Source organism: Macaca fascicularis, chromosome 9, assembly GCF_037993035.2.
Source record: "Macaca fascicularis isolate 582-1 chromosome 9, T2T-MFA8v1.1".
NCBI lineage: Eukaryota > Metazoa > Chordata > Mammalia > Primates > Cercopithecidae > Macaca > Macaca fascicularis.
Window position 1 is genome coordinate 8344112 of NC_088383.1, and position 21887 is coordinate 8365998.

General features: G+C 42.8%; 1 long non-coding RNA gene across 1 annotated transcript; it reads right to left on the reverse strand.

Moving 5' to 3' along the window:
• Positions 1 to 5843: 5843 nt before the first annotated feature.
• LOC135965009 (uncharacterized) lies at positions 5844 to 11374 on the reverse strand. The gene is made up of 4 exons (XR_010577823.1): positions 8992 to 11374; positions 8705 to 8898; positions 7152 to 7256; positions 5844 to 6835 (listed from the first exon to the last, which is right to left on the reverse strand). It is a non-coding gene; the product is annotated as an uncharacterized lncRNA (long non-coding RNA).
• Between the last annotated feature and the right edge of the window lie 10513 nt (positions 11375 to 21887).

Genomic DNA, 21887 nt, shown 5'->3' on the forward strand with positions numbered 1-21887 from the left:
AGCGGAGACTCATTCACAGTGGATTAAATTGAAGAGAATGAGCCATCAATTGCTGTATCGTCATAGTTGCCTTTTTATTGTTTTTGGAATAAAGGCAGCCCAGTACCACAGCCCTGAAGAAACAAACAACAAAAAAAGTAATTACTCTCTTACCTAAGCCAGTCAGAAAACAATATATTCTGGCTAAGTGTGGTGTCTCATGCCTGTAAACCCAGCACTTTAGGAGGCCGAGATGAGAGGCTCACTTGAGCCCAGTAGTTCAAGAACATACTGGGCAACATGGTGAGACTCTGTCTCTACCACAAAGTAAAAAATATTAGCCAAGTATGGCGGTGCACACCTGTAGTCCCAGCTACTCAGGAGGCCAAGGTAGGAGAATCACTTGAGCCCAAGATCTCTAGGTTACAGTGGGTTATGAGCACGCTATTGCACTCCAGCCCAGGTGACAGACAGAGACCCAGTCTCAAAAAGGAAAGAAGAAAGGGAGGGAGGGAGGGGAGGGAAGGGACGGAAGAAGGGAGGAAGGGAGGAAGCAAGAAGGAAGGAAGGAAGGAAGGAAGGAAGGAAGGAAGGAAGGAAGGAAGGAAGGAGGGAGGGAGGGAGGGAGGGAGGGAGGGAGGGAGGGAAGGAAGGAAGGAAGGAAGGAAGGAGGGAAGGAAGGAAGGAAAAAAGAGACGTTCTTAATAATTACACGTAGAACATATTGATAACATTGATATAGTTAGGTGTGGCATTCCGTGTGGATTACTAATTTGCAATAATTAGAATGCAGAGTCCCAGGCTAAGTGACACATCGCAGCAGTGTGGGTGCTGGGGAGAGCAGAGGCAAGAGGCAGCAGGCAGGCAAGGCCGGTGGGCAGAGACGCAGCCGACCCTGAAGCGTCCCGTGTCTCAGTTTCCTCTTGCATACAGGAAGCTTAGATAATTGCAGAGGAATTTTCAGGTTCTAAAATGTTTTGAGAAACCTAAACACAGTAAAATATTACACAGAGACATTTAAAGACTAGGAAGGATAAGGGAGAAGCCACTTTAATAATACATTTCACCAGCCAGGCGCAGTGGCTCACTCCTGTAATCCCAGCACTTTGGGAGGCCGAGGCAGGTAGATCACAAGGTCAAGAGATCTGGATCATCCTGGCCAACATGGTGAAACCCCGTCTCTACTAAAAACACAAAAATTAGTTGGGCGTGGTGGCACATGCCTGTAGTCCCAGCTACTCAGGAGGCTGAGGCAGGAGAATTGCTTGAACCCGAGAGGCAGAGGTTGCAGTGAGCCGAGATCGCGCCACTGCACTCCAGCCTCAGCGACAGAGCAAGACTCTGTCTCATAAAAAATAAATAAATAAATTTCATCAAAAATTAGTCCATTGACATCACAATTTAGGATAAGTAGCTGACATAGATAAAATGCCAGAAAATAGCAGATGATTTCCAGTGTTCTACCAAGTAGAATTATATACATATATAGATACATATAATTTTTTTTTTTGAGACAGAGTTTCACCCTTGTTGCCCAGGCTGGAGTGCAATGGTGCCGTCTTAGCTCACTGCAACCTCCACCTCCCAGGTTCAAGTGATTCTCCTGCCTCAGCCTCCCAGGTAGCTGGGATTATAAGAGCCCACCACCACTCCTGGGTAATTTTGTATTTTTAGTAGAGACGGGGTTTCATCATGTTGTCCAGGCTGGTCTCGTATTCCTGACCTCAGTTGATCCGCCTGCCTTGGCCTCCCGAAGTGCTGGCATTACAGGCGTGAACTACCATGCCTGGCCTAGAATAACATTTTTAAGTTATTTATGGTCTGCTTCTCCACAAAGAGTAACGGAAAAAGTTACATCTGAGTATCTCAGCAAGAGTTTCTGGAGGCAGTGACTCTTGGTAGTAGCATGGAATATGTAGCATGTAGTATGTAGTATGTAGTATGTGAACACCATGTAACACTGAGCTGCCCCGAGCCCTCTGCCTGAGGTTCTGACACTCTCTAAGCTGCTCACAGCATCAGCAGAGTCACAGTGGAGTTTTTATCTCCACTGAGGCAAGGCTAGAGCTTTAAAACAGACAACCAATCTCTTTGCCTGCGAACCACCCAGGAGAAAGAAAGCACTGTCTTTAATGAAAGGGCACTGTCAGGTCTTAGAGGGTCCTGGCATAAAGGCAAGGGCCCTGCTCTGGGAGGTCAGAGAACCTGGATCCAAGCCTTCAACAAATACATGGTCAGCATCTGTGAGGTGCCAGGCCCTATGGGGAGCCCTGCATCATGCAATTCAAGAAAAAGAAAATTCCTGTCCACAAAGAATTCACAGTTCAGAGTGTAAGGCTGGCAAGTAAACAGCCCCGAAGTACCACGTGGGCCACAGGCATGAGAAGGCACCAAGTATGGGTGCCCCGGTACTTTGTGGGGTTAGGGTGGGGGTGTCCAGTCTTTTGGCTTCCCTGGCCATATTGGGAGAAGAAGAATTGTCTAGGGTCACACACAAAATACACTAACACTAATGAAAGCCAATGAGAAAAAGTAAATGCCCAAAAATTCATGTTTTAGGAAAGTTTACAAATTTGTGTTCAGCTGCACTCAAAGCCATCCTGGGCTGCACGTGGCCCGTGGGTCACAGGTTAGACAAGCTGGGTTTAGGGGATTTTCACGGAAATTTTTCCAGGGGACATTACTGCCATGCTAGGAGGGACAGACGGAAGACTGGGGTGGTGGAGGCAGGATCAGTGTCTGGAATCCCGCTTGTGGTGGAGGGCTATGCGTGTCTCCTCCTCTCCAGATGGGGGCAGAACATCCCACAGACTCACAGGCTACTCTGGGCAAATTTTACCACCCCTGGGCCTCAATGTCTTCATCCATGAAAGAGGGATGAATAAAATGATTCCCTTCAGACGTGAATGTATGAGAAATTCTCAAACATATTCTTCACATCTCCTCTTTCTTTCTTTCTTTCATGCTTTCTTTCTTTCTTTCTTTTTCTTTCTTTCTCTCTCTCTCTCTCTCCCTCCCTCTCTCTCTCCCTCCCTCCCTCCCTCCCTCCGTCCCTCCCTCCCTCCCTCCCTTCCTTCCTTCCTTCCTTCCTTCCTTCCTTCCTTCCTTCCTTCCTTCCTTCCTTCCTTCCTTCCTTCCTTCCTTCCTCTCTCTCTCTCTCTCTCTCTTTCGTCTTTCTTTCTTTTTGACAGAGTTTTGCTCTTGTAACCCAGGCTGGAGTGCAGTGGTGCAATCTCAGCTCACTGCAACCTCAGCCTCCTGGGTTCAAGCAATTCTCCTGTCTCAGCCTCTCAAGTAGCTGGGATTACAGGCACCCACTACCATGCCTGACCTCAGGTGATGCACACGTGTTATCCTCCCAAAGTGCTGGGATTACAAGCATGTGAGCCACCATGCCCAGCTACATCTCTCTTTTCAAGAACTTATTCATTATTTATTCTTTCTTTCTTTCTTTCTTTCTTTTTTTTTTGGAGAGTCTCACTGTATTGCCCAGACTGGAGTGCAGTAGCAGAATCCTAAGTCACTGCAGCCTCACCCTCCCAGGCTCAAACGATCTTCCCACCTCAGCCTCCTGAGAAGCTGGGACTCATTGCAGCTCAGCTGCAAATGCACACAATCAATCCCCCTCCCTGGCTAATTTTTAAATTTTTGTGTAGAGACAGGGTTTCACCATGTTTCCCAGACTGATCTTCAACTCCTGAGCTCAAGCGATCCTCCTGCCTCGGACTCCAAAACTGCTGGGATTACAGGAGTGAGCCACTGCGCCCGAACAAGAACTAATTCATTAAAATATTTTTCCTCCTTTCCACTCAAAAGATGATGGCTTGCACTGTTTGCCTTAGAAGTTAAAACTGAGATGCACACTTAGCACTGGACTGGGAATTAAGTGCTCACATAAAACCAAGTTATTCATCAGAGTATAGAATATCTTGTTCATATAAAGAAATTACATTTTGACCTGTTTAACTTTATGCAACCAGAGTATCAGAAAAATAAAAAATAAAAACAGCCAAATTGCTGGCTAAGTGACTCTGGAGACAAGCATTACAGGAATTCCAAGGACATTCTGATACAAACCAATTTTCTGTAGAGGATGATCTATTGGAAGTGGGCTGGGTTTGTACTTCAATACTTTGGAAGCTGCAGCCTTGACTTGGAAAAAGTCTCCTAAGGAACGTGTCAGGGAGGCAGCCGAAAGTGGGGAGAATGCTCATGTGGAAACCATGGTGTGGGGCTCACAGCTGGGGAGAGTTCGGAAGATTTGTTTCATTTCTTGTGATTATTCTCCAGTGTCTCATTTCCACTTGTAGATCCCCTCTCTCTACCAAACTCTCCACGGCATTGTCATAGGATTCAGAAGTCAAGGCCAAGAGAAAAAGCAGGGGAAGTGTAGAGAAAAGGAGAGTAGAGGGGATGGCGAAAGGAAAGGTTGGTAAAAGAGAATTGAGGAAAAGGGCAACTCAGAGAAGGGAGGAGAGGAGCAGATCAGGCACTGCCTACCAAAATGCTGAAAACAAGACTATAAATAATGCAGGTTGAAAACAAAATAGGCGTATGTTCATTGCAGCACTCTTCACAATAGCAAAGACATGGAACCAACCCAAATGCCCATCAGTGATAGACTGGATAAAGAAAATGTGATGCAAATACACCATGGAATACTATGCAGCCATAAAAAAGAATGAGATCATGTCCTTTGCAAGAACATGGATGGAGCTGGAAGACATCACCTTCAGCAAACTAACGCAGGAACAGAAAACCAAACACCGCATGTTCTCACTCATAAGTGGGAGCTGAACAATGAGAACACATGGACACAGGGAGGGGAACATCACACAGTGGGACCTGTCAGGGAGTGGGGGTTGGCAGGAGGGAGAGCATTAGGACAAATAGCTATTGCATGTGCAGTTTAATACCTAGGTGACAGGTTGATGGGTGCAGCAAACCACCATGACACACGTTTACCTATGTAACAAAACTGCATGTCCTACACATGTACCCCAGAACTTAAAATAAAAATTTTGAAACATAGGTGATTTTGTTTAAGAGTAGAGCAAACTTGCAGTGTGAGTGCCAGGGATAGAGGAAGGCAGGGATGGGCAGGACGAGCTCCTCCTTGGCTCTTACCCTCTGGTATTAGAGAAATCTAGATTTTCAGAGCACTGAGTTATGCCCAATGGAATTTTTAATCTTGGGCCTTGAGGTACCTTTACCTTTATGCTAAGCATTCATGTTGGTGTCTAGGGTATAGCAACAACCAGAAATCTTAAGGTTTTCTTCAGCTAGACTTCCTGAGACTGCACGCAATACATTGCTCTTTCTATCCAGAAATACATTTCTATTTCACCCACACTCTCTGCAGGAGACTGGGTAGAGGATATTTTGCTCAATCTAGAACATCCATTCAGTGTACAAACCTCATATGCTTGTTCCCTCAAAGAACATTATGAAGTCTGTATCAAAAGCCTCCTCATTTGTAATGGAGTTAAACATTATTTTCATTCTTCACTTAACCTTGGTCTGTTGCAAACTTGTACAGCAAATGTTAAGCTTTAATAAATGAACAGAAAATCCTTGAAACTTCTAAATGTGTACCCAAGTACTCTCTGTGACTTCCTGATCTTGATGTCAGAGGTGTTTCTTTGCCTGAAGGTCTTTGTATCTAAAAGTGTAGGAAATATATGGATTTAGAGCACATTATTCCCCGCAGGGCAAATTCTCACCCTTGATCCCCTGGGAAAAATCTAATACACACGATTCATTATCATCATCCTATGAAGCAAGTAGTGTTCCAGAAAAAGCTCAGTGCCGTCAAATAGCCTTTCATCTGTGACAATTTATCCAAATAATTTGTTATCATTTATCCCTTCTATAACATTTATTTTCTCATCCACCATTAGTATAGAGTTTTAAAGCAAAATAAATCAGACATTGAAAAAAGCATAGGGAATAATATAAGGAACATCCATTAGTTTGCCACTGAACTTAACAACAAAAACATTTTGCAGATATGACTGCGTATTACTTACACATCCTCTTGCCACCTGTCTTCCCTCAAGCCCCATTCTCCTCAGTCTGACGTTATTCCCTGGACACCTTTATATTTCTACTAATACATGTATGGGTATTCGTTAGGATAAAGATGAAACTGTTGTAGCAACAGAAGCTCAAAATATACCAGCTTGAATAAGATAGAAATGTATTTCTGCTCCAAAATTCCTTTAGTTTCCTTCTTTCTTTTTTTTCTCAGTACCCACTACGGCGTTATCCTTGTCTGCAGGTTTGAGGATGGATCTGCTCCCAGGGAGGGCGAGACAGGTGCACCTAGGTTGTCGGAAGTTGCACGCATCACTTCTGCCGGTATGTGTTAGCCTAACCCAGGCCACATGGACTCTCCCAGATGCCAGAGAGCATGAGAAGAAGAAGAGAAAGGGCTTGGAGAACGATGGACCACTCACCATTTACTGGAATAAACAATATTGCAGTCCATGTTTTAACACTTCATTTTCATCATGTCACACTGTCAGTAACTGAATAACAGCCACCCACAGGTATCAGAGTTTATCCCTGGAACCTAGACATGGTCTTTGCAGATGGGAGCGAAGCAGGTCTTTGCAGAAGGGATCAAGTTAGGGATCTTGAGATGGGAAGAATTTCCTGAATTGTCCTACTAGACACTAAATACACCTTATCCTTATCAAAGAGACAGAGGGAGGTTTTACTCACACAGCAGAGGAGGAGGCAGAGCTGGAACAGACAAGGAAGAGATTCTCCCCAAGAGCCTCTGGCATGGGCAGCCCTTCGAACACCTCCGTGTGTGCCCAGTAAAAGTGATTTCCGACTCCGGCCTCCAGAACTGTGAGAGAATAAATTCGTTATTTTAAGCCACCAAATGTGTGGCAAGTTGTTACAGGGAAGGAATAAAGTTCTCTGAGTCTTTCTTTTTTTATCCAACATTATGATTTTGAGGCCTTTCCATATTGATACATGTAGTTGTAGTTAATTCACTTTCTTACACGAACGGGTTAACAGATTTCCAAGGTGTTTTTTTTGTGTTTTTTTTTTTTCTCCAATTTATCATTATTCAAAAAAAAAAAAAAAAGTCCTGCTGCTATAAAAATTCTTGTACATATTGTCTGGTCTAAATGTGAAGATTTAGCTAGAACATGCACCTGGGAATGGAGCACTCAGTTTGCAGGGTATGTAGGTCTCTAACTTGAATAGGTGTTTCAATTGCTCTCTGAAAAGCAGTAGCATATAAGTGTTCTCCTAATTCCCTGACAACAGTAGGTATTAACAGACTTTTAAATTATTGCCAGTCTGATGGGCATAAATAGGTATCTCATTTTTTTTTTTAATTTCCATTTCTATCTGTGAAGTCGAGAATCTTTTTCTATTGAGCTAAGCCAGTCCAATAAAGACTGGTCCAGGTTTTGAAGACTGGCAAGAAGAAAGCCTAGACAAATTCATGTTGCTTTCACTTAATTTTACCACCACTTGGGCAAACAATCAGGGCAAAGGCTTAGGAGATAGAATCCAAAGGGCACTGCCATCAGGCAAGTCCTGACTATGCCACAGGTGCCTAGTCAACACTATGTCATCAGGTATGTGGCAGGCCTGGCATAGCCCAACACACACATGTTTATTGCCTTAATACAGAATTTTTTTTAATACAGATTTTAAATGTATTACTTACATAGAACAAATGAGTTTTTATTTTATGATGTTTTTCATATTTTTATCTTATCATATTTTCTGACCATTAAAGAACCACTGGGATGAGGTTGAAATAACAAGAAACTTCCCAGAATGGGGCTATGTCATCAAAATAATAAAGCCAATATTGAACCTGGCTAGGTGTGTTCAGTATATTGAGAATGCAGATTTAGGGTGGGCGTGGTGGTTCACGCCTGTCATTCCAACACTTCGGGAGGCCAAGGCAGGTGTATCACCTGAGGTCAGAAGTTCGAGACCAGTCTGGGCCAACATGGTGAAACTCATCTCCACTAAAAACACAAAGATTATCCAGGCACGGTGGGTGCCTGTAATTCCAGCTACTCAGGAGGCTGAGGCAGGAGAATCACTTGAATCTAGGAGGCGGAGGTTACAGTGAGCCGAGATCGTGCCATTGCATGCCAGCCTGGGCAACAGAGCAAGACTCTATCTCAAAAAAAAAAATGCAGATTTAAAAAGAAAACTTAAAGGAAAGTCAAGCATGATCCCACTATCTGAGATGATGACCGAAGCTGGTGCTATTTAAAAAGGCAACGTGCTGTCAAAATCACATGTGATCTCTATGAAAAGGAAAAGGGGAAAGTGACTGCAGCTTCTATCATGGGAGACAGAATGCCTGGTTCTGCTCAGATTCTCAGGGGGTATATTTTTAGATGAGAAGGAGAATACTAAGGGTGCATGACCAGCACTCCTAGAATCCAAACATGTCCCGGGGGAATGGCATGGATTAGTGCCATCGTCAAGATGCGGGGAGGGGGATGGTGCAACATCAGTGGTTTCTAACACATTCCCGTCTAATCCACCAGTCAGACCTCTGCAAAAGCCAGATGGATAAAGGGAGCTGTCAGTGGGTTATCCCCACAAACTTAACCAGGTTGTAACTTCAATGGTAGCTGCTATGCCAGATGTGGTATGTTTATTAGAGCAGATTACACAGTCCTGGGCATGTGGTACACAGCTATACATATGACCAACATACTCCTTTTCATACCCATCAATAAAGGGAATCCAAAGTTCACATTCATATGGGATGGATAGTAGCACACATTTGCAGTCTTGCCCAGGTTTTGGTTAATTTTCTTGTTCTCCATTGTAATATAATCTGAAGGGTCCTGGACCATCCGGACATTCCACAGATAATCAATCGCATGGATCCATAGATTGGTGACACTATGCTAATTGGACCTAATGAGAAAGCAGTGGTAAGTGATCTGAGTCCTTTAGTGAGAAACTTACATTACAGGAAATGTGAGACAAACCCTTAAAAGACTCAGGTACCTGCTTCATTTGGGGAGTTTTTAGAAATCCAGTGGTCTGAGGCATACTACAGCATCCTCTCGAAAATGAAGATCAAGATACTGCATTTTGTACATTGTACAATTAAAACAAAACGCAATGCTTGACAGGTCTGTGGAAAGCAGCATATTCCACGCTTGTCATACTGCTTGAATCTATGTATCTAGAGACACAAAAGGCTGATGGCTCTGACTGGGGTGAGCAGTTAGTTAATGGATTCTGTAGCAAGTCCAGGCTGCCGTACAAACAGCCCGATGCCTGCCCCCCTATACCTAGCAGCTCTCACAGTCCTAGAGTTATCTGTGGTAGAAAAAGGAACTTTTTCTGACAAGAAAGTTTGGACTTTCTGACAAGCCCCTATAGAAGAGTCACTATGAAAACCCTTAGAGTTCTACAACAAGGCCATGCAAGCTCCCACAAAGAACCACACATCATTCACAAAGCACCCCAGGTGTGCCACTGAGCTCTGGTCAAAACCAAGCATCTGGTCAAGACATATCAAGCGATTATGCAGTCAGAATTGCTATCCTGAACTGGGCAAGTCGTAAGGTGGTGTGGCCCCAACAGCAAGAGGGGGTCATTGTAAAATGAAAGTTGTACATGAGACATGGAAGTTCTCAGGAGGAACGCTAGGCTGGTTTGAATATGAAAATTAATCAAGGTAATACACCTATCTCTATATTAATAAAGGACAAAAACCACATGACCATTTCAAGAGATGCAGAAAAAAGCATTTGACAAAATCCAACACCCTTTCATGATAAAAACACTCAACAGACTGGGGATACAAGGGAATTTCCACAACCTGATACAGTTAAAGGCATCAAGCAAAAACTCACAACTAACATCGTTAAAGGTAAAAGATGAAATACTTCCCCCTAACATCAGGAACCAGATGAGGATATCTGCTCTCATGACTTCTCCTTACATTGGAGGGTTTGGCCAGGGTAATTAGGCAAGGAAAAGAAAGAAAAGGCATCCAGATTGGAAAGGAAGTAAAATAATCTATTCACAGGTGACATGAACTTGAATACAGAAAATCCTGAAGAATCCACAGAAAGCTAACAAATGAATTTAGCAAGGTCATAGGGTACAAAATCAATATACAAAAATCAACTGTATTTCTATACACTAGCAATGAACTCCAGTCTGGGCGACAGGGTAAGACTCCATCTCAAAAGAAAAAAGAAAAAAGAAGAAGAATGCAGATTTAAAAAGAAAACTTAGGAAAGTCAAGCATAATCCCACTATCCAAGATGATGACTGAAGATGATGACCGATCATTTTCTTATTTTCATCTGAAAATTAAAATAAGAAAACAATTCCATTTACAGTAGCATAAAATATACTTAGGATAATTTAACAAAAGAAATATAAAACTGTGCACTAAAAACTGCAGAACAGTGTTCAGATATATTAAAGATGACCTAAATAAGTGGAAAGAAATCCTGCATTCATGGACCAGAAGAATTAATACTGTGATGATGGCAATATTCCCTAAGTCTTCAACACAATCTTTATTAAGATCCCAACTGCCCTTTTGTTCCCCCTTTTTGCAAAAACGGACAAGCTGATCCCAAAATTCACATAGAAATGCAAAGGGCCCAAAATAACTAAAACAACTTTGAAAGAAGAAGAACAAAGTGGGAAGACTCACACTTCCCAATTTTAAAACTTGCTACAAAGCTACAATAATCAAGACAGAGTGGTACGTCCATAAGGATAGAGATTTAGATCGGTTAAATAGAACTGAGTGTCCAAAAATAAATCCTTACATTTGTGGTTGGGTAATGCCTGAAAAATGTGCTAAGACAATTCAATGGGGGAAAGAAGAGCTTTTTCAACAAATGATTCTGGGACAACTGAATATCTAGATGCAAAAAAAAAAAAAAAAAAAAAAAAAAAAATGGATTTGAACCCCTACTTCTCACTATCCATAAAAATGAACACAAAAGGGATCAAAGACCTAAATGTAGGTGCTAAAACTGTAAAACTGTGAGAAAGATACAGAAACTTAGGTCTCCATGACCTGAAAGGTTAGGCAATAGTTTCTTTTTCCCCAGAAACAGTCTGGTTGACCTTAAAAGAGCCTGCTTCACACAGCGTTAAAGATCTGTTTCACACTTCATGCATCACTCTTGAAATACGCAGGGCTGCCTATGCTATCCTTGTAACACAACTCTTGCTGCAGCTGAAATGAACACACTTAGGCGGTGTCCACACACACACACATAGAGCGTGGTCGCAGCCACTCACAAAGCCTGAATCAGTCTCTTCAAATCCTACATGTGCTTCAGCTTAGATAGTCACTGAGAACAGCAACCTCTCGGGGTAAGCCAGAAACAGTACAAGTCATGCTGATCCTGAAACTGTTTCAAATATAGCCTGGAGCGTTTAATACCTTTATAAACAGAAATGAAACTGGGTTTAAATAACGACCCAAACCAGATGGCACAAATGTTCTGTTCTCTTCAGAAACTGAAAGAGGAACAAAAAGAGAGACTCCTTCCCGAGGGAGCAGGTGCAGCCGCTGGGGAGCATCGGGGCTTTTCCTGAGCGCTGCAGACACCTACAGCCTGGGACCACGTGCTGCCCAGAATGCTCCTTCTCTGATTTGTAAGCAATTAATATGGCTGTGACAGCAACAATCCGGACACAGCTATGCAGCATTCTCAACACAATTCTACTTCCTAGCTCTAGTATTTGCTGAAATGTGCAACAACATATTATATAAATCAACTAAAATTCATTGAGTGTTTACTGTGAGCCAGAGACTGTTGTAACAGTATTAACTCATTTAATCCTTACAACAATCTTATGAGATGGATTCATTTTTCCACAAATGTACATTGAAACCCAAGCAAGTTAAGTAATATGCCCAATTAATAGAGCTTCTCACCAGAGTTTGGATTCAGGTCATCTGACTCCATAAGCCAGGTGTTTAGCCCTTACTCTCTTTTGCCAAACTGCCAGAATTATATATATATTTAAAAAAACTGTAAAATGATGAAATCATCCATTCCTTGGTGTATTTGTTTTCTATTGTCACTGTGACAAATCGCCAAAAATTTAGTGGCTTTTAAAATAACACAAATTTATTTACGTACAATTTTGAAGATCAGAGGTTGGGGCTAAAATCAAAGTGTTGGCAGAGCTTCATTCCTTATTGAGGCTCTAATGGAGAAGCTATTTCTTTACCTTTTGCAGCTTCTAAAGGTCACCTACATTCATTAGCTGGTGGCCCCCTCCTCCATCCTCAAAGCTCATCACTACAACCTCTGATTTTGTTGTTGCATCTCCTTTCTCACCCTGACTCTTCTGCCATTCTCTTATCAGGACCCTTGTGATTACACTGGGTCCCACTGAATAATCTGGGACAACCTCCCTAGACCAAGTCCCTTAACTCAATCATATCTGCAAAGTCCTCTTGCTATATAAGGTAACAGATTCACAGGTTCCAGACCCTGGGATATGGACATCTTTTGGGGTTGGTCATTATTCTAACACAAATAAGGAACTAATAAGCCCACACATGTATCTGCATCATGTTTCTTAAAAAAAAAAAAAAAAAAGAAAAGAAAGAAAGAAGAATAAAACACAAGTCTGCAAGTTCATAAAGCACTTAGAGACTATCAATGGTCAATATGGGGGTCACATTGAATTGTCCACAATGTCAACTTCTTGGTAGGTTTATGCAAAATCAACAACTGTGGGAAGTTTCGCATTAAATTCAAAATCAATAGAGAGTTGAGAAAATCACAAATAAGAATTAAGCAATACATTCCTAATAACCAATGAATCAAAGAAAAAAAAATCACAAGGGAAATTTGAAAATACTTAGAGATGAATGAAAATGAAAATACAACATATAAAAACGTATGGAATGCCATAAAAGCTGCTCACAGCAGCATTATTCATAATAGACAAAAAAAAAAAGTGGAAATAATTCAAATGCCCATTAAATGATGAATGGATAAACAAAATGTGATATATTCAAACAATGGAATATTATTCAGCCATCAAAAAGGAATGAAATATTGAGACATGTTATGACATGAATGAACCCTGAAAACACCCTGCTCAGGGAAAGGAGCCAGGCACAAAAAGCCACATATTGTATGATTCCATTTTATGCAATGTCCAGAATAGGCAAATTCATAGAGACAGAAGGTAGGTTAGTAGTTGCCAGGAGCTGGGGGGAGGGAGAAATGGGGAAGACCTTGGTGACCCACCAGAGCACATACTGGCTAACCTATGATGGCCAAGTGGCATGAATGAGAAACAGACATTTGCTGTTTTAATTTTTTATTTATTTTTTTTTTTTTGAGATGGAGTTTCACTCTTGTCACCCAGGCTAGAGCGCAATGGCGTGATCTCAGCTCACTGCAACCTCCGCCTCCCTGGTTCAAGTGATTCTCCTGCCTCAGCCTCCCGAGTAGCTGGGACTACAGGCATCTGGCACCACACCTGGCTAATTTTTTTATTTTTATTTTTATTTTTAGTAGAGATGGGGTTTCACCATGTTGGTCAGTCTGGTCTGGAACTCCTGACCTAGGTGATCCGCCTACCTTGGCCTCCCAAAGTGCTGGGATTACAGGCATGAGCCACTGCGCCCAGCCCATTGGCTGTTTTAAACCAATGAGATCTGGGGCCTTGTTTATTATCATGGAATTCTAGTCTGTCCTGATTTGCAGAGGGTAATGGATAACCTGAGGGCATTTTTCCAATATCCCAAAGGGATGGATAATTAAATACCGCCCCCCTTCCTATTCTATTTGGAAATTTCACTGCAAGTTCTTCTAAATACTCTTTGGACAGGCAACAGCTGAGTGGTCCCAATGAGCCCAGGACATCTCTAATTATCTGAATGGACTGCTCTTCCCCTCCAGGACAGATGGCTGTAGTAGAATGCGGTTTGAGAGTCCTAGCAGCGCACTGAGGCCTCTGCCTACTGAGTTCCTCCCGTGAGTCTTCATTCTCCAAGAACTGAGTTCTACTCTCCCGGGTCCCAGCCTCACTCACAGGGACCCTCCAGTCACCTTTTTTATTTTTTGTTCTTATTTATTTATTTATTTATTTGAGATGGAGTCTCGCTCTGTCACCCAGGCTGGAGAGCAGGAGCATGATCTCGGCTCACTGCAACCTCCACTTCCAGGGTTCAAGTGATTCTCCTGTCTCAGCCTCTCCAGTAGGTAGGATTGCAGGCGTGTGCCACCACATCCGGCTAATTTTTGTATTTTTAGTAGAAACGGAGTTTCAGCATTTTGGCCAGGCTGGTCTCGAACTCCTGACCTCAGGCAGTCACCTCCTTTAGATGATGGCGTTTCTTCTGTGGTTTCTCTGTTGTCCCCACTTCTGCCACTGTCCGTGTATTCTACCCTGCCTCCCTAATCTGTCCACCCTGGACTAGAGTGAAAGACCTGCACCTGGATGGAACGTAGAACATCTCTTACCGGACTTGGTTGTAGGAATATTACCATGCATTCATTGCAGATGCAAGTTAAAGAAGAATATTTTAAATACTGTTGGCTTAAGCTAGGCGGCAAAACATTCAAACGTAAAATCTCAGATGCAGCCAAATCAGAACGGTGTGTTCTGGTGACGCGTTTCGGCAAACACCATCACAGGCTCCTCCGAGCCTCATTAACCAAGAGCCCAGCTGCGGGCTGCAGGAAAAACAACTGTGGATTCTACCTTCAATGCAACAGGTTACAACTGCTGATTTATGACTCTTGGCAGGAACAACTGGCGCTGGGCCAGGGAGATGGCGGAGGCAGCCAAGGAGCCCTTGGGTTGCCCTCCCCCCGCCCCATCCCGGTCCACCCCACGGTGAGGACAGCGCTCCAAGTCACCAGATGCTCAGGATTTACATGAAGTGGGGTAGTCAGAAACTGCAGAGAGTCCATGGAAAGATAGGGGGCACCTCTTGGGGACAGCCAGGACCAGCCCCGCACCGAATCAACACTTCCGCTATTCTGCCCCTGAGCCTTTGCTCCGGGATCTCTCGCCAGTCGTTTCCTGCCAAGCGTCTGGTGCCTTCCTGCTGATCCCAGCTGTTTCTTCCCAGGGGCGGCCTAGCAACCATTCAGCCCTTGCATTCTTTCCTTCTAAAGGCCACCAGTCTCCCTCCTTCCCTCCGGCAAGGGGACTGCAGAGCGCACCCTGACCAAAGCATGAAACTGAAGTGTTTATGGTTGCATGGCTTCATGCACAGGGATGTCTGCGTTTTAAATACCGGCCTCTGGACATGACTGTCTCCGAAAAATAAATCTGTAATGGATATTTCTTTTCTAGAACAAATGGAGTGGAAGTGGGAGATTTCGGCATCTCTTGAAATTTCATTTTGTGGTAAAATTATGAGAATTTCATTTCTCATCATGCAAGGCCATTCTTGCTGGCCAACTGAAATGTGTGTTGGAAGAAATGCAAGGAGCTCTTGGGAAGCAGATGTTTAGGGCAGCACAGACACTCATAGGCTCAAGAGCAAACAGGGAAGGAGCTAAAAGGGAAAGTTTTTTCAGATAGCACAGCTAGTTCCTAAGACTAAGGATCATGTCCCAGCTGCTGCAGCATTTTCCCAAGTTCTCTGTTTCTTCTAAAATCACATTTTCTCAGTGCTTTTTGGCTTACTACCCTTAATAGGCATATAAACGTTTTAAAAACTCGTATCAGTAGTGATAGCTTTCCGATAGATTAAATGTATTCTTAAACTCTCACTGCTCCCATCCACCAAATAGAAACACAATGAATTTTAAGGCAAAAGCACTCCTTGCCTCCAGGTACCTCTAATATTACCCACTGTGATATTGTTATCCGTCCCGCTATAAATCGTGTCCCTTTATTATGAATAACTATCTTTCAATAAGGGTTAATTTAGAATTCTATGCTCTTTCTTTTTTTTTCTTTTTAATTTACAATGTGCGGTGGCTCACGTCTGTAATCCTAGCACTTTGAGACACTAAGGCCAGGAGTTCCAGACCAGCCTGTCTCTCCAAAAAAAAAAAAATTTTTTTTAATTAAAATAAAAAAAATTAAAAATGAAATGTGTGTGCCCTTACTGTACTTATTTTCTCTTTATGAAAATGTACATTTTTTCTTATGACTTAAACACCATGCCAGGTTATTACAGAAAATTTAGAAAACAGAAATTATAAATAAGAAAAATCTTTCTGGCTGGGTGCAGTGGCTCATGCTTGTAATCCCAGCAATTTAGGAGGCCAAGGCAGGCGGATCACCTGAGGTCGGGCGTTCAAGACCAGCCTGGCCAACATGGTGAAAACCCACCTCTACTAAAAATACAATAAATTAACCAGGCATGGTGGCATGCACCTGTAATCCCAGCTACTCGGGAGGCTGAGGCAGGAGAATCGCTTGAACCTGGGAGGCAGAGCTTGAAGTGAGCTGAGATCGTGCCACTGCACTCCAGCCTGGCCCACAGAGCGAGACTCCGTCTCAAAAAAGAAAAGAAAAGTCTTTCGTAAGTGCATGACAAGGAATTATCCCAGTAATTTATTCTCTGCATATATATGTGTACATATATATATACTTTTTAAAAAATCAGAATCACACTATATTTAGTGCAAACTTTTTTGTCACTTAGTAGAGTGTATTTTTTTCTGATGTTCGATATTCTTCTGTGTGATAGACATGCCAAATCCGCCTCTAGACTCTATCCTTTCCCCTGAATTTAACTGGAAGAGTTGACCCTAAGCACTATGTGATCCCAGTTCAGAACATCTCTTCACTTATGCCCCCCGAATACCTTCTCCACACCCGTGATTGGACCAGGTCTGGATTAGACTCAGATTGGGCCAATCAGAATCTCTCTCCCAGTAATTTGGAATTGGGCTGTTGCTAGGGACTGAGTGTTTGTGTTTCCCTAAATTGGTAAGTTGAAACCTGTTCCCTCAACGGGATGGTATTAGAAGGCGAGGCTTTTGGGAGGTGATTTGGTCATGAGGGTGGAGCCCTCATGAATGGGATCAGGGCCCTTATAAAAGAGGCCCCAAAGAGATTCCCCATCCCTTTCACCATGTGAGGAAATGGCGAGAAGACGGCTGCCTGTTAACCAGGAAGTGGGTCCTCACTAGACACTGAGTTTGCTGGCACCTTGATCTTAGACTTTGCAGCCTCCGGAACTGTCAGAGATAAATTTCTGCTGTTTATAAGCTTTTAGTTTATGGTATTTTGTTATAGCAGCCAGAACTGACTGAGACAGACCTGTAAGACTGAGTCCCTTAGACCATGATGAAGGCCTCTGTGCTGCACAGTTGAGCAGGCACTGCTAAAATCCAAAGCATGTGCTCCATGCAAAGGGAATTTATGAGGGAGTGGAGACAGCATGAGTAGGCCAAGTAAGATAATCTAAAAAGAGAAGCAGAAAATTAGAGTAGACCTGTTGAGAGAGGCAGGGACACGATGCCACAGGGGTCCATGGATGAGACAGTGGGCAGGACTAATACCTGCTCCACGCCCCACGTGGACGGGCTGAACTTCTCATCTTCATGAGTTTGCTTGTTTTGACTTTTCGGTAATTTGCCTCTTTACTTACTTTATTCATTCAAGTCAATTTCACACGAAGAGCATTGACTAAGAAAATCAGTTATTTTAATAGCTGCCTAGTTTTCTAGTGTATAAATATACCATAATTCATGTAATCAATTCCTTTTTGGTTAGATATGAAGATGTTTCTATTTCTTAACTATTCTATTTGATAAAGAACACTATAATAACTATCATTCCAACTAAATGTTTGTAAATATTTCCTTAAGGTCAAATATGCAATCAAATGGGATTGTATCGGATGAGAAACTATGGGTCGAAAAAATTAATACCTTTGTGCATTTCATTCCCAGTAGCAGGATGTCTGAATATTTCTGTTTTCTGCTTCCTTACCAATATTAGGTTGACTACTGAAGAAAGAAACAATCCTGCCAATTAAAGTAGTTAAAAATGTTGTCTCCTCATATTAATTTAGATTTATTTGATTCCTGGAATTGCACATACTTTTCTATACTTATTGCTCAGTTCATTTTCTTCCAATATGAAATGTTTATTCATGTCTTATACTCATTTTCTTCTATTTAGATGATCATTTATATCTTTTTGATTTGTGGGTTCGCTCTCCTCTCTCTCTCTCTCTCTGTGGTTTTGCTTTCGGCTTTCGGTTTTTTTGATTCTGTTTTTGTTTTTTTTTAAAGACAGTGTCTCATTATGTTGTCCAGGCCAGATTCAAGCTCCTGGGCTCAAGCGATCCTTCCATCTCAGCCTCCTGAGTAGCGGGGACTGCAGATGTGTGCTCCTACCGCTTGGCAGGATATGAAACTTGATTCTCACACACTTGAAAGTTATCTTTTCCTACCTAGTTATGTGCCTCTGAATTTTATATATGAAATATCTGATAGACATTAAAAATATATTTGTATAGTCATGTGTTGAGATATTTTGTCGTAGTTTAGTCCTTTGATGTCATAACTAGAAAGTAGTTCATCTGCCTAAGATTACGTAATCATAAACTTTCATTTTTAAGAAGACACATTAAAAAGGAAATGAAATACCATAGCACTTAGAAATCAAATACTTAAAAGACATAAAATAGAGACAGAAAGCAACATACTAAAATAGACAAATCTATCACCAAGCCACCTTTAAATTTCAGCGATACTGAAAGTTATCCATTATGAAACCATTCTCCCTATAGAAAACTAAAGCAGACATTTTATCTCAGAATAAAATTCATTTTAAAACTATTTCCATCCTGCGTTAGACTTGCCTGTATTATTTAAGTCATTTAAAAGTACCAAGGGCCAGGCACGGTGGCTCACACCTGTAATCCCAACACTTTGGGAGGCCGAGTCGGCTGGATCACCTGAGGTCAGGAGTTCGAGACCAGCCTGGCCCACATGACGAAACCTCCTCTCTTTACTATTTTTAGTAAAATACAAAAATTAGCCAGGCATGGTGGCTCATGCCTGTAATCCCAGCTACTCAGGAGACTGAGGCACGAGATTTGCTTGAACCTGGGAGGTAGAGGTTGCAGTAAGCCAAGATCATGCTGCTGCACTCCAGCCCGGGTGACAGAGTGAGACTTGTCAAAAACAAAAAAGAAAAAGAAAAGACTCAACTGTTTCTCTTTTTCCTGTGGATAAAACTGCAGAGATGCAGTGATGAGAGAAAATCTACTCTAGCTCTCCAAATTCATACGACCCCATTCGTTGGTGTGGTGAAGCAAGAAGAGGGGTCATTTGGATGTGACGTGTTGTCATCTGGTGAATTGTGGGGTTCCTATTAAGAAACATTCCTGGCGAGTCTGAACTGTGGGCTATGGAACACTGCATAGAGCCTCTAATTCACATGATTAGTCTTATCATAATTTTTTTGGTCTTGTGACCAAAAATCTCTCTCTCCCTAGAGAGAGAGAGAGGAGCTAGAGAGAGGATCTAGAGAGAGAGAGGAGCTAGAGAGAGGAGCTAGAGAGGATCTAGAGAGAGAGAGAGAGGAGCTAGAGAGAGGATCTAGAGAGAGAGAGGAGCTAGAGGGAGGAGCTAGAGAGAGGAGCTAGAGAGGATCTAGAGAGAGAGAGGAGCTAGAGAGAGGATCTAGAGAGAGAGAGGAGCTAGAGAGAGGATCTAGAGAGAGAGGGGAGCTAGAGGAGCTAGAGAGAGAGAGGAGCTAGAGAGAGGATCTAGAGAGAGAGAGAGGAGCTAGAGAGAGGAGCTAGAGAGGATCTAGAGAGAGAGAGGAGCTAGAGAGAGGATCTAGAGAGAGAGAGGAGCTAGAGAGAGGAGCTAGAGAGGATCTAGAGAGAGAGAGGAGCTAGAGAGAGGATCTAGAGAGAGAGAGGAGCTAGAGAGAGGAGCTAGAGAGAGGATCTAGAGAGGATCTAGAGAGAGAGAGAGGAGCTAGAGAGAGGATCTAGAGAGAGAGAGAGGAGCTAGAGAGAGGATCTAGAGAGAGAGGGGAGCTAGGGAGCTAGAGAGAGAGAGGAGCTAGAGAGAGGATCTAGAGAGAGAGAGAGGAGCTAGAGAGAGGAGCTAGAGGAGCTAGAGAGAGGAGCTAGAGAGGATCTAGAGAGAGAGAGGAGCTAGAGAGAGGATCTAGAGAGAGAGAGGAGCTAGAGAGAGGAGCTAGAGAGAGAGAGGAGCTAGAGAGAGGAGTAAAATGATGCCCTGTGGTTGCAGGAGTTGTTCAGTCATGAGATGTAGCAGGGACCCGGGATGGGAAAGGGTGGGGATGGGAGTAAAAGGCGAGAGAGAAACCAAGGGAAATCAAGGGCATGTTGCAAACCAGCTGATGTGGGGCGTTCTGTAACTGAAGGAGATACCGTTACCCTACTCTACAGATGAGGAAACAAAAGCTCAGAGAGGTCTAGTAACTTCCCGTGGTCACACAGCCAGTGAGGGAAGAAGTTGAGATTTGGAAAACGTGATGTTGGAAATAACAAGAAAAAGTGAAGACACCGAGAAGGATCAAAATCCAACATGAAGGAGGTGGTGAGGACCAGCTTCGCAATTGAGGGGGGTCTTGTGGCTCTCACTCTGATCCTGAGGGGCAGTGTCCAGATGGCCAAAGTTTAGAATTTAATTCTGAATTCTATCTATTCAAGCATACAATGCATGTCTTAGTAAGAATGCCTTCAGTTGGTGTGCTAACTTTTTAGATCCTTTCATTTTATTCTGACAACAATCTTGCGGGTAACTCAGCACCTATTTTAACGCTTCGCTTCAGAGTTAGAAGTTTTTATGAATTGATTTTATGGAATAATTTTTATAAATATGTTTAAATGTTATGCCCTGGTTATCAAACAAGACCCAAGCCTAGTCAGGCCTCTTGAGCATGGAGAGAGATGAGCCTTCTCAGTGATCTGCGCCTTTAAGGAGGGCCCCGCTCTCCTGTCTGCATCACTGTGCTGCATATAAATGCCCTCGGTGGCTTCAGCCTGCTTATTTCCATTCAAAGTGTACACTCTGCTTTTTCCCCAAAGTAAAAGCATTTCCAGGAGCGCCAAGCGCATCTCTTTTTTGTAGACTTCCTCTTGGCGGAGTGAATACTGCTGATTTATAAATTACATGGAGGTGTGCAAAGGAGATCAAGGTTCAGTGGATGTGAGCCCACGTATGGCACCTCCCACAGGCCCAGACGCTGCCCTTAATTCTCAACTCGTCGCTTCTGCCAGCCTTGTCAGTTCTGGCCACTCAGGCGGCACTCTGATCAAAGCAAAAGTAGTTGTCTTCCTCTTAGAAATGAAGAAAAAGGGTTCTTCCTGTTGCAAGTTAACATACTTAAAGCATCATTTCCCTTGTTGAATTTTTCCTAATCCTTATTTGAAATAGGCCACTATGCCTTCATAGGGGGCCGTTTTCATTGGCGAAGAAATTGTCCACTGTTTTTTAGTGTATGTTTGTTTGTTTGTTTTTACTATCAGATGCAGAACTCTTTCTATTTGAATGAAATCTTAATAAGAAAGAGGACATGCCTTCGATGATGACATTCCCCTCCCATAATCTGATGCTAGAATGCAGTGGAATGCACGTTGCTTCCCATCACAAATAGCCACTGAAAGGAGAAATTCTTGGCATTGTGGACTCACTACTTCCTGTGGATAATTACTAGAAATATACGCATGTGCATGCATGTGTGTATACTCATGTGTGCCTTTCCAACATGCTGGGTGAAACTTTTGGATCTCTGAATCATACTGACTACGTGGAATACAAACAGGACACCGCACCCTTGTGGATCGTCACGGTCTCCCTGTTTCTCTCGGCGATGCTGGCTGGTTGTCTCGCCACTTAATGAATGAAAGAAGAGGGAAAAGGAAGGAAAGGGGATGAAGAGGAAGAAGAGAAGAGAGAGGCCAGGAAACTCTGACATACATA